At 36.1% G+C, this 10680-nt stretch overlaps 1 long non-coding RNA gene across 1 annotated transcript; it reads left to right on the top strand.

Moving 5' to 3' along the window:
* Positions 1–797: 797 nt before the first annotated feature.
* On the top strand, positions 798–7873 carry LOC309632138. The gene is made up of 2 exons (XR_014246753.1): positions 798–7410; positions 7445–7873. It is a non-coding gene; the product is annotated as an uncharacterized lncRNA (long non-coding RNA).
* Positions 7874–10680: the final 2807 nt, after the last annotated feature.

The raw sequence follows: 10680 nt of genomic DNA on the forward strand, positions 1-10680 counted from the left end.
CTGGAAGGTCTGGGCCTTGGACATGGGTGGCCTCTCAGGGACCAGCAGCATGGCAGTCACCTTGGAAAGTTGCACATTTTCATACAAGCTGCAGAGGTTTTGTGGAAGCATCTCGAACAGTGAGATATAGCACTGGACTGCATGTTTTCTCCCTCACTTCTGGAAATAAGAACCCTAATCTAGGGGGAGCCTCTGCACATGGCCACGCCCACCCTCCTGTGGCCTTCACTCCCAGACCTGCAGGGCAGGTGGCAAGGGGGCACTTCCCTCTCCATACAAGGTTCAGAGGGACTCTACATAATGGCAACACATGTCATTTTTATTGAATCAAACTCTGATGATTACATCTGCAACTTAATTAAGGCAGCCTTATTTTTAGAGTTTTCATTGAAAGCCTGGGAGGAAAAGAGGCAAATGCTTCCTCTCACCACCCCAGAAAAAAACAACAAATCAAAGCCTGAAATTTACTAAAAGAAGGGCAGATAGGTAAATGATCCTAGAATTAAATATAGCAACAAATTTCACTCTGATTTGTGCTGTTTGGAGAAAGGGTGACATAACATTTTTCATGTTTACTTTTCTGGAGCTCCTGGAAGGCAGGATGTAGCCTCTGCTCAACCCTGGGAAACCTGGTAAGAGCATAAACCTGCCACCACCTTGAAGAGGGCAAAGCTTTCTACTTTCTGCAAAAGCTCTTCCTTTCCCTGTTTAGAAGCCGGGCTTTTGCCCCACTGTCCCCTCTTCCCCTGACTTGGTAAAAACTCAAGACTCCAGTAGGTTTTACATACAAATTTTTTTTTTTTTTAAATTTTGCTTGTGGCCTTTTTTCAAGTTTATTTGTTTATTTTTGCTGTATTGGGTCTTCGTTTCTGTGCGAGGGCTTTCTCTAGTTGCGGCAAGCGGGGGCCACTCTTCATCGCGGTGCGCAGGCCTTTCACTGTCGCGGCCTCTCTTGTTGCGGAGCACAGGCTCCAGACTCGCAGGCTCAGTAGTTGTGGCTCACGGGCCTAGTTGCTCCGCGGCATGTGGGATCTTCCCAGAGCAGGGCTCGAACCCGTGTCCCCTGCATTGGCAGGCGGATTCTCAACCACTGCGCCACCAGGGAAGCCCAAGACTTGTCCTTTTTTAAAAGGCAACTCATCAAACCAGAGAAAAGATTTGGGCAGAGATCATATCTGGCAGTCTTGCAATGAAAACGATTAGGCATAGCCTGTTCTGATTAATTGTCTAAACGGTGATTGGGCTGGCCTGAGAGAAAACCAAAAGGTGAGAGTGAAAAATGTGGCTATCTAAGTTACCTACAGGAGGTCATTTGTTTGGAAAATGTAAACGAATGTATGTTTCCACACCATTTCAATACACCTATCTTTAGTTTGCATGACTGGGGTGGCCAAATGGAAGAAAAAGCATCAACCCACACTTGCATGCCTTTGGTCTCCCACTCCCGCTCCATTCTGTTGATGGAGATGACTTTAGAGGTGAACAATCTCTAAATTAGCTTTTTGTAGTGATGAGATTAGACCAAACGTAAATACTTATTTCACTTTAGGTTTCTAGAAACTGTTAGTCTACTAAACATCTATGGTGATAAAAGAACCTTTCCCGTTGGGCACGATTTAGATGAATAAAATACCTATTCCTCATACCGTCCCAATGAAACATGGATTCAAGGGAAAGTTTTTGAAAAGTTTGAGTTTAAATGATGTCTAAGTTGGGATGTGTGGCAGGAGGCAGGTAGAAAATAATTTATTTAACATGACCTTGTGGGGCGTCTACACTGTGCTGGGCACCTCCACAGCAATGGACAATACCAACTTGTGCGCTGAAGGACGTTCCAGAGGGGCTGCCGAGAAGACAGAAACTTGTCCCTAATGGAAAAAAAAAGTTGTTACTAATCCAGTGCCAAGGTGACAGTTAGAGCCAGACTTTTAACTGGAACATAGGCTTCCTTAGTTCAATTATATTAGTATGCCCCCAATTGAAGCCAGCCTTCTCCATGGCTTCTCCCACCATACAAAGTACAACAAAAGCACTACCCCCCACCCATCCTCAGCTCCCTCTCTGTGTGGATGGCACCATAATGCATGTAGGTGGACACGCCAAGGAAGAGGCATTTTCTTTGATGTTCCCTGGACTCTTCTTACCCCACATCAAATCTATCCCTTTTTATCTTTTCATACTGTCTCCATTGTTTTGTTATGTATCTATGCTACTCCTCTCCATTTAAACCCCACCTCCCTAAGTTAACATGCTATCTTTTTTTCCCCCCTGGATTCCTTTTATAACCTCCGCAGTAGATCCATGCTCCATTTTTGGCTACACAGTTGTTCTCTATTGAAAATCATCCCTGTGCTTGTAGAGTTTCCTGATGATATGAGTCCTGACTTCCCTCTAGGAGAATTCAAGAACTAAGTTCTCAGACTCTTTGTTGCTGGGATACATGCAGGGTTCTGCCAATCAGATACAAAGGAATGTGAGATTTCAATTCAAATCAAGGGATATAGAGATGAAAGCATATTCTGGGATCACCTCTATCACATGAGGACAGAGAGGCGTGCCACTGCCATGGACAGTAGTGGGTAAAGGGTTCCTGGCAATAGAACCAGATGCCCAGCTGAGCTGTAGGTGGCCTTCAGTGGCTACAGTGATGTCCCCACTTGAACAGTGTCCCTTCGAGCGTTAACTGCTCCTTATTGAGATATGTGCAGAAACTGAAGGGAAACATTGAGAAACCATTACAGCAACTTGACATCAGCACAACATCCAAGGGTTTGATTAACTGAACAGGATCATAACCAGGGTTTTGTCAAATTCACAGGGTGAGTTGCTTGGGGTGAGATCTGTAGGCTTGTCATGCTTTGCAGAACCATGTTGAATGTTGGTGACATTTTAAGGTAAATTTGTAAACTGTGACTGAGAAATGGCTTACAAACTGAGAAAATATACATGTTATGAATGTCCCTCAACTGGGCTTTATCTGATATTTTTCACATGATTAGACTGGGATTGTGAGTTTTGACAGGAAGACCACAGAGGTAAAGAACCATCACATTAGATCATATCAAGGTTACATACTATCAATATGTCTTATCACTGTTGACCTTGACCTTGATCACCTGGCTGAGATAGTGTCAGATGTCTCCACTCTAAGGTGACTGCTCTTTAGAAAGTCTTCACTATACCCAGTACACAGTTAAGGTTGGGGAGTAATGCTCTACTTCTTGAGGGGACAGTAATCTGCACAAATTATGTGTCATTCTTCTGCATGAGAGATTTGTCACTTATCCCCCATTTATTAATTTACTACAACATTTATTTATATCAGTATGGGTCCATGGATTTTTATTTATACTTAGTATTGTAATCTAGTATTACATTATTTATTTGTTGCTCAAACTATTCAACCTTTCATCATTGCAAACTTTTTCATATGGCTCCTGGGTCCCTGTGTCATTCCCTAGCGCTGTGTTTTGCACTATTTGCTAGTTTTGCAAACTTCCTTGTTTTTGGCACTGTGCAATGCTCCAGGCTCATCATGTGTATACCATGCTCCATCCTGAGAATCAGCCATTTCTCCAAGGAGCCCTGGTTCTTTTCACTGAAGAATGGTATTTGGACACCAATCTCTGGGTGCTGGGGTGCTTGCTGTCACTGGGGTGTTATTGTTTGTAGGCTCTTCCAGCTGACAATACAAGAACATATTTGTAGTCATACTAACCCATGTATATACATATATCTGTAAGTATTTCTGCATGGATCTGTCTTTATCCATATTAAGCTAAACATAAGTTCATCCTGATGTCTCCAACTCTTATCTATTAGCTCATTGATTATTTTACACTTCTCTCTGTAATCTTTCACTCCAACAGTGAGAAACTTGGTTCCCAAGAACTGTCATCATTTACTTAGTGGTTTGATTCCAGTACACTCCTGTTAGAAGCATTAATCCACACCCCCTTGGGAAACAATTTTATCTACCAGAATAGAGACTATGTACAGTTCCTTTTGTTATAAGGCTTACATTCTCTACCAATTTCCAGAATTCCTTAGGTCAGAAACGTTTCCTCCTATTCCCTCCAATGAGGTTATTCCAGGTATTTATAATGCAGCTATAGTCTTTGTCACAGTCTGCATTCATCCTAGGCTTGCCCAATCTCCTAAATAATTTTTTAGAAAATTCATACCTTCAGATTTATTCATTCTGATGGAAGGTTCTATGGGGCTTGATAAATGTATAGTGTCATATATCCACCATTAGAGTGTCACACAGAATAGTTTCACCACCCTAAAAAATTCCCTGTGCTTCACCTATTCACCTTGGCAAACGCTGGCACTATTGATCTTTTTACTGTTTTCCCTTTTCCAGAATGTCATATAAATGGAATCATATAGTATATGACTTTTCTAGCATGGCTTCTTTTATTTGGCAATATGCATTTAAGATTCACTCACAATTTTGCACGGCTTGACAGCTCATTCTTTTTAATCGTTGAATAGTATTCCCTTTTACTCATGCACCACAATTTATCTATTCACCTGTTGAAAAGTATCCAGTATCCAGGTTGCTTCCAGTTTTTGACAACTATCAATAAAGCTACTATAAACATCTGTGTGCAGGTCTTTGAGCAGCAGAAACTATCAAATCAGTTAGTGAAATATGAAGGAGCTCCTGTGTTGGATCTTATGGAAAATGTGTATTCAGTTTTGAAAACAACTGTCAAACGTAAATGACTAAATCACTTTGCATGAACACCAATATTAAATGAGAATTCCTATGGTTCTGCAAACTCGTCAGTGTTTGGTAGTGTCAGTTTGAATTTTAGCCATTTTAATAGTTATGTAATGAAAACTCACTTTTATTTTAATTGCACGTCCCTCATAAAAACGGTGTAGATCATCTTCCCATATGGTTATTTGCTTCCTGTATATTTTATTTGGTGAAATGTCTATATAAATTTTGTCTATTTTAAATTATTCATTTTCTTATTTTTGAATTCTTGAGTCTTTAATGTTCTTCATTGTGCATATTTTGGGTACAGATCTTTTATCATACATGTACTTTACAAACATGTAGATGAAATGGTAGATGGTCTTTTCATTCTCCTAAGAGTGACTTTCACACAGCAGGTTTTTGTTTTTTGTTTTTTGCTTTGTTTTGTTTTGTTTTCAATGTTAGCAAAGTCCAACTTACCTATTTTTCCTTTCATGAGTCACACTTTGGGCTTGTACAAGTCTCCTCAGCAAATTTAAGGCAGCAGAGGTGTTCTCCTAGAAACTGTATAGGTTTGCATCTTACATTTATATCTATAGTCCATTTTGAGTTATTTGTTGTGTAAGGTGTAAAGTCTGTGTCTAGATTCAGTTTTTGCATATAGATGCCTAGTTGTTCTGGAATTATTTGTTAAAAATACAATATCTCTATTGAATTGGCTTGCTCCTTTGTTAAAAATCAGTGTCGACATTTGTATAGGTTGAATTCTTGGCTCTCTATACAGTTCTATTGCTCTATGTATGTGTTCTTTTCCCAATCCTACACTGTCTTGATTATAGCATCTTTGTACAAAATCTTGAAATTGGGCAGTTTGAGTCCTCCAACTTTGTTTTTTGGTATTGTTTTGTCTATTCTGTCCTTTGACTTTCAGTATAAATTTTAGAACTGGTTTCACACACACAAAATAGATACAGATATATTAAAAAACTTGGTTTTTTTATTGGCATTATATTAAATCTATAGATCAAGTTCAGAAAAATTAACAGTGTGTTTTCAAATCCCTGAATGTGAAATAGCTCTCCATTTACAGTAGATCCTTTTGATTTCTTTAATCAGAGTTTTTAGTTTTCAATATATAGATCATATACATTCATAAATCAATCTATGTATTTTGTCATATTAACAGATTTAAAAAAACAATAAGATCATATCAATAAATGGAGAGAAAGCAGTTGACAAAATTCAACACTGATTATGGTAAAAGAAATCTCAAAAATGGAAGCAGAAGGAAAGTTCCTTAGCACGCTAAAGAATATATATGAAAAAGCTACAATTAATATCATGCTTAATTAGTGGTGAGAGATCAACTCTTCCTTTATACGATAGGGAACAAGGCAAGAATGCCCTCTTTTTCCATTCTCATTCGATATCAAACTGAAAGTTCTATCTAGTGCAATAAGACAAAATAACAAAACAAATTAATATATAGATTGAAAGAAATTAATAAAACTGTCCTTAATTGCAGATGACATGATTGTTTAGGCAGGAAAGCACAAAGAATCAAATAAAATCTCCTAGAAATAATAATCAATCATACCAAGTAACAAGATATGAGATTAATATGCTTTTCCATATATCAACAAGGGACAATTGGAATATAAAAATTTTATAAAATAACATTTTAAGTAGTAACAAAAAACTGAAGTATTTATGCATAAATCCCTTAACCTTTTATTTCTAATTATAGCTTCCATGAATATCTCTTTCATGTATTTTTTACATGGATCTTTGAATACATTTAGGATACATTCATTTAAGTAGATTTACAAGTGTCACCATAGAATGCATATGTTTAAAACTCTGTTACATATTACTAAATCAAACTGCAGAAAATTTTGTAATTTGCACTCTCTCACCAATGTAGAAATACCTCTGATTACTAGACTTACTTATTTTATTAGGTAATTTCACAATAGATTAATATTCTTCATAGATACAATGCTGTACACAAAGAGAAATATACCAATAAGAATATTGGCAAAAGGCATGGACTGTCAATTCATTAAAGAACCAGAATATTCTCTTAACTTACAAAAAATGGTTACAACTAGTAATTCAAGAAAATAACATACAAATAAAATAATACTTTGCATCTATAAAATAATGGGTAAAGAATAAAATGATATAAAATGATCTGTTTGGCAAAGTCATGTGGAGACAAGCTCTCTTAAGCACTACTAATGAGAGCAAAAATTGGCTCAGCATTTAAAAGAAAATAGTAATTTCTATCAAAATATGAAGTGTATGTTACTTTGCTCAAGACATTTCAGTTCTTTGAATTTATCCTAAATGCATAATCAGAGAAGTTCACAAAGATGCATGCATGAAGATGTTCAACAAAGCATAGTTTGAACATACAAAATCTTTAAACAATTTTAATGTAATTTTATTTATGACTATTTGAGAAAATTAGTATATATTCAAACCATAGAATTATTTGCACTGAAAAGGATCTTATAGGTTTATGTGTTTCTATGTGAAAATATGTTCAAATTTGTATATGTATATATACATACGTGTATATATATGTATATACATATATATATGTATATAAGCTGCATGTATGATCCCATTTATTTAAAAGTGTATGGCCATGTATATGTGTATGTCTGTGTGTGTCTGTGTGTGTGTGTATGTGTGTGTGTGTGTGTGTTTGTGTGTGTGTAAAAATAGAAAGAAGAAAAGACAGAATGAAATTCACTAAAATGTGTGGTTTTATGCTTTCAGGTGTCTATATATTCTGTAGTATTTTAAAAATTTATGGACATGCATTTTTTTATTAGCAAAAAATTATAAAGCTATTTTTTTTTAAATATTTATTTATTTATTTATTTATTTGGTTGCACCGGGTATTAGTTGTGGAAGCCGGGCTCCTTGGTTGCAGCAGGCAGGCTCCTTAGTTGTGGCATTCGAACTCTTAGTTGCAGCATGTGTATGGGATCTAGTTCCCTGACCAGGGATTTAACCCAGGACCTCTGCATTAGGAGTGCGGAGTCTTATCCACTGCGCCACCAGGGAAGTCCCATATAAAACTATTTTTTAGTTAAGAAAAAAGCATGCTTGTTAACTCCTCTAAAGGCAAAACTAGTAAAAAAATAAAAAGATCATTATTGTACTTTTTTCTGTCCATCTCTTATTTGCAGTTATTTAATGTTGAAATTTAAATTTATTTATCTAACTTATTTTTACTCGAGTCATTATTTTTCAGAATGATGTGTAAAACAAAATAGTAGGCCTAATTCTCCTTTTGATTGTTTCTAATATTCACTATCTATCTTTTTCAAGACCTATTTCTCCATTCTTAACATGTTTGAAATGTTGAAAGGACTCAGGGAGAATGCAGCTGCCTTGTGTTTATGCAAAACCTGTTCTGAAACGAATTTCTCTTTATCCAAAGCAATAAAGAACAATAATGTGGGTTTGTGAAAATATTCTATAATATATGAAAGAATGAAACACTGCACTCACAGTGTGGAGGGAGGGTATATTTGTGGGGGAATCCTTTTTTAAGAGAAAAAAGTAATTTTAATCACTACTTGCCTGATGAATTCAAATCAATTTTAGTAAACAGAGACTCCTGAAAAAAGTTTTTAATGTGATGAATAGTTGACATATTGAAATGAAAGGAAGTTGGGTAAGAAAGAGTAGCAGAATGGGCTTCACTGCACTGGAAAACAGAAACCAGATCAATATATTGAGAATGTTATGAGCAACTTGGAAGACATAACTCCTAACATTCATAAGAAAAGAACAGTATGGAAAAGATGAGAAACATAGAGGAAAAACACTGATAACCAGAGTCCCCAAAGACAGGAGAAGAATAAAACAGCATGAATTATGGCAGAATAGCCCACCTTCTTCCTGCGGTAAACCCAAGCCATGTCTGAAAATAGAAATAACCTCCAGAGCCCCAAGAAACTTCTCTTGTGTGGGTTGTGTATGTATCCATGTAAAAACACTTTCACTGCCCCTCAAGATCTTGCTAAGTGATGTCCTCTTACATTAAACTGAAATTTTATCCTTGTTAATCTTAACAGGAAGAATGAGAATGAATTTTGTCACTACTGTGATAAAATTTTATCAATTAAAGAATGGAGAAAACTTTACAAAAGTGATAACCATTCAAAGGAACATGCACCCAATTTGTTACGTAGGGACCATTTCTTGAACTTGTCAAACTAGAAAGAAGAATGTTGGTGGTATGTGGTCTTTGGTGGAGGGGGTGCAAAGAAGTTGAAGAAGAGTGGGTGATCCACTTTTAGCTTCAGCTCAAAGCTGTGTTTGATGATCATTTTTTTGGCAGGGAATGGGAAGCTGGCAATTTACACTAGAAGAAGTTCCTTATATCTTTAAAAGAATTGGAAACTTAGGATCAAAAAAAAAAAAAAAAAAAGCAACATCAAAGTTTTCTTGCCCTAATCTGTGTTCACATTCCATTTAAGAAGGCCACAGCAGATGTGAAAGCATTTTGAACCCATTATTCAACGTTTTTAAGGTCTGTGGTCATCTTGTATTCAAACTGCACTTAAAGGAAACAAAATTGTGTATAATACAGAAAAACGTCTTTTTCTGTAGGCAAAGTAAAGGCTAAACTTGAAAAAGCCTATATACATGTGGAAATAATACGTCCCTACAACACACTGAAGATCCCAGAAACACAGCTTCTCCATCCCCCTCTCTCTGTTGTCAATATGCAAAACAAAATATTTAGGTTCATCTAGATACAGCACATATTTCAATTTTTTTCCACACGATAGTCTCTCACTCACAGGAAACTGAGTTATGTTGTGTCTTTGTCTGAAATCATAATGTCCAAATATCACTCTCTATATGTATTTATTTAATGTGTCTTGGAATGAAAAAGTCACTATATGTCAAAAACCAGCAATTAGAAAGTGGTATAACTTTTCAACAGTTGTTGTCAAAAATATGTTAATTAAACTGTTGTTTCCTTCAAGAAAAATATGATAGGATTTATATTTAATTTTCATATTTAACTTGTGTAATAGTAAATGTCCCTTATGATAAATTCTATGGTACTAATTTGTCCTTTAGATTTTAAATGTTGAAGTGTCAGTTCTGAGAGTTTGGACACAAACAACACATTGTCTGGTCTAGAAGCCCTGGTCACATCCTTTCCTTGTACTGTCTTTAGATGAAGCAGTGACACTGTGAGGCTTTGTTATTCCCTCCTTGTACTTTCTGCCTATTTCCTAGACCCTGCACTGCTTTTGGCAAACTGTAAGCAAAACGTATACTACATAATGGCATCTTCAGCCAATTTTCAGCTCAAATGCAAGTTTTGCCCTCACACTATAACTTCAGTGATTCAAATAAGGAGCTTAGACACGTTTAAACACCCAGATTGAAGCTGCCATTTTCCTAGTTTTCTTTTTTTTTTTTTAAATAATCTGGGGGTGTCAAGAATATTTGCTTTGGTGATCACTTCTTCATTTCAATATTTAGAAAGGGTCATGAAGAGAATATTAAAGAAGAATCTGCATTGATGAGTAATCAAAACCAAAAAACATGGAGTTTGGCAGGAAAGCAGGAAATGGATACAGGTGGATGTCAGAATATTTTAGTAGATTATGGCAATCAGCAGTTTTGAAAAAGTAGGTTTCATGTAGCAAGAAAGACATGGGCAGCAAAAAATGACTTTAGAAATTGCCAGCTGTGATAAGTGTAATTAGCATTGACACAGTCTTGTTATAACATCTGTGACATGTATATTTACCAAAAAAAAAAAAGATCTTTGGAACACAGAGTTCTAAACATCTATACGTGACTGAATTTCAGGCTGACAGGCAATAAGCAATTTAAAGAGATTTGTTTAATAATAAACAAGAATAAACAAAATTTATTTAAAATTATGGATAATTCAATTTTTAAAAATCAATTGATGCATA

The sequence above is a fragment of the Balaenoptera borealis genome, assembly GCF_965194805.1.
Source record: "Balaenoptera borealis genome assembly, chromosome: 7".
NCBI classification, from domain to species: domain Eukaryota; kingdom Metazoa; phylum Chordata; class Mammalia; order Artiodactyla; family Balaenopteridae; genus Balaenoptera; species Balaenoptera borealis.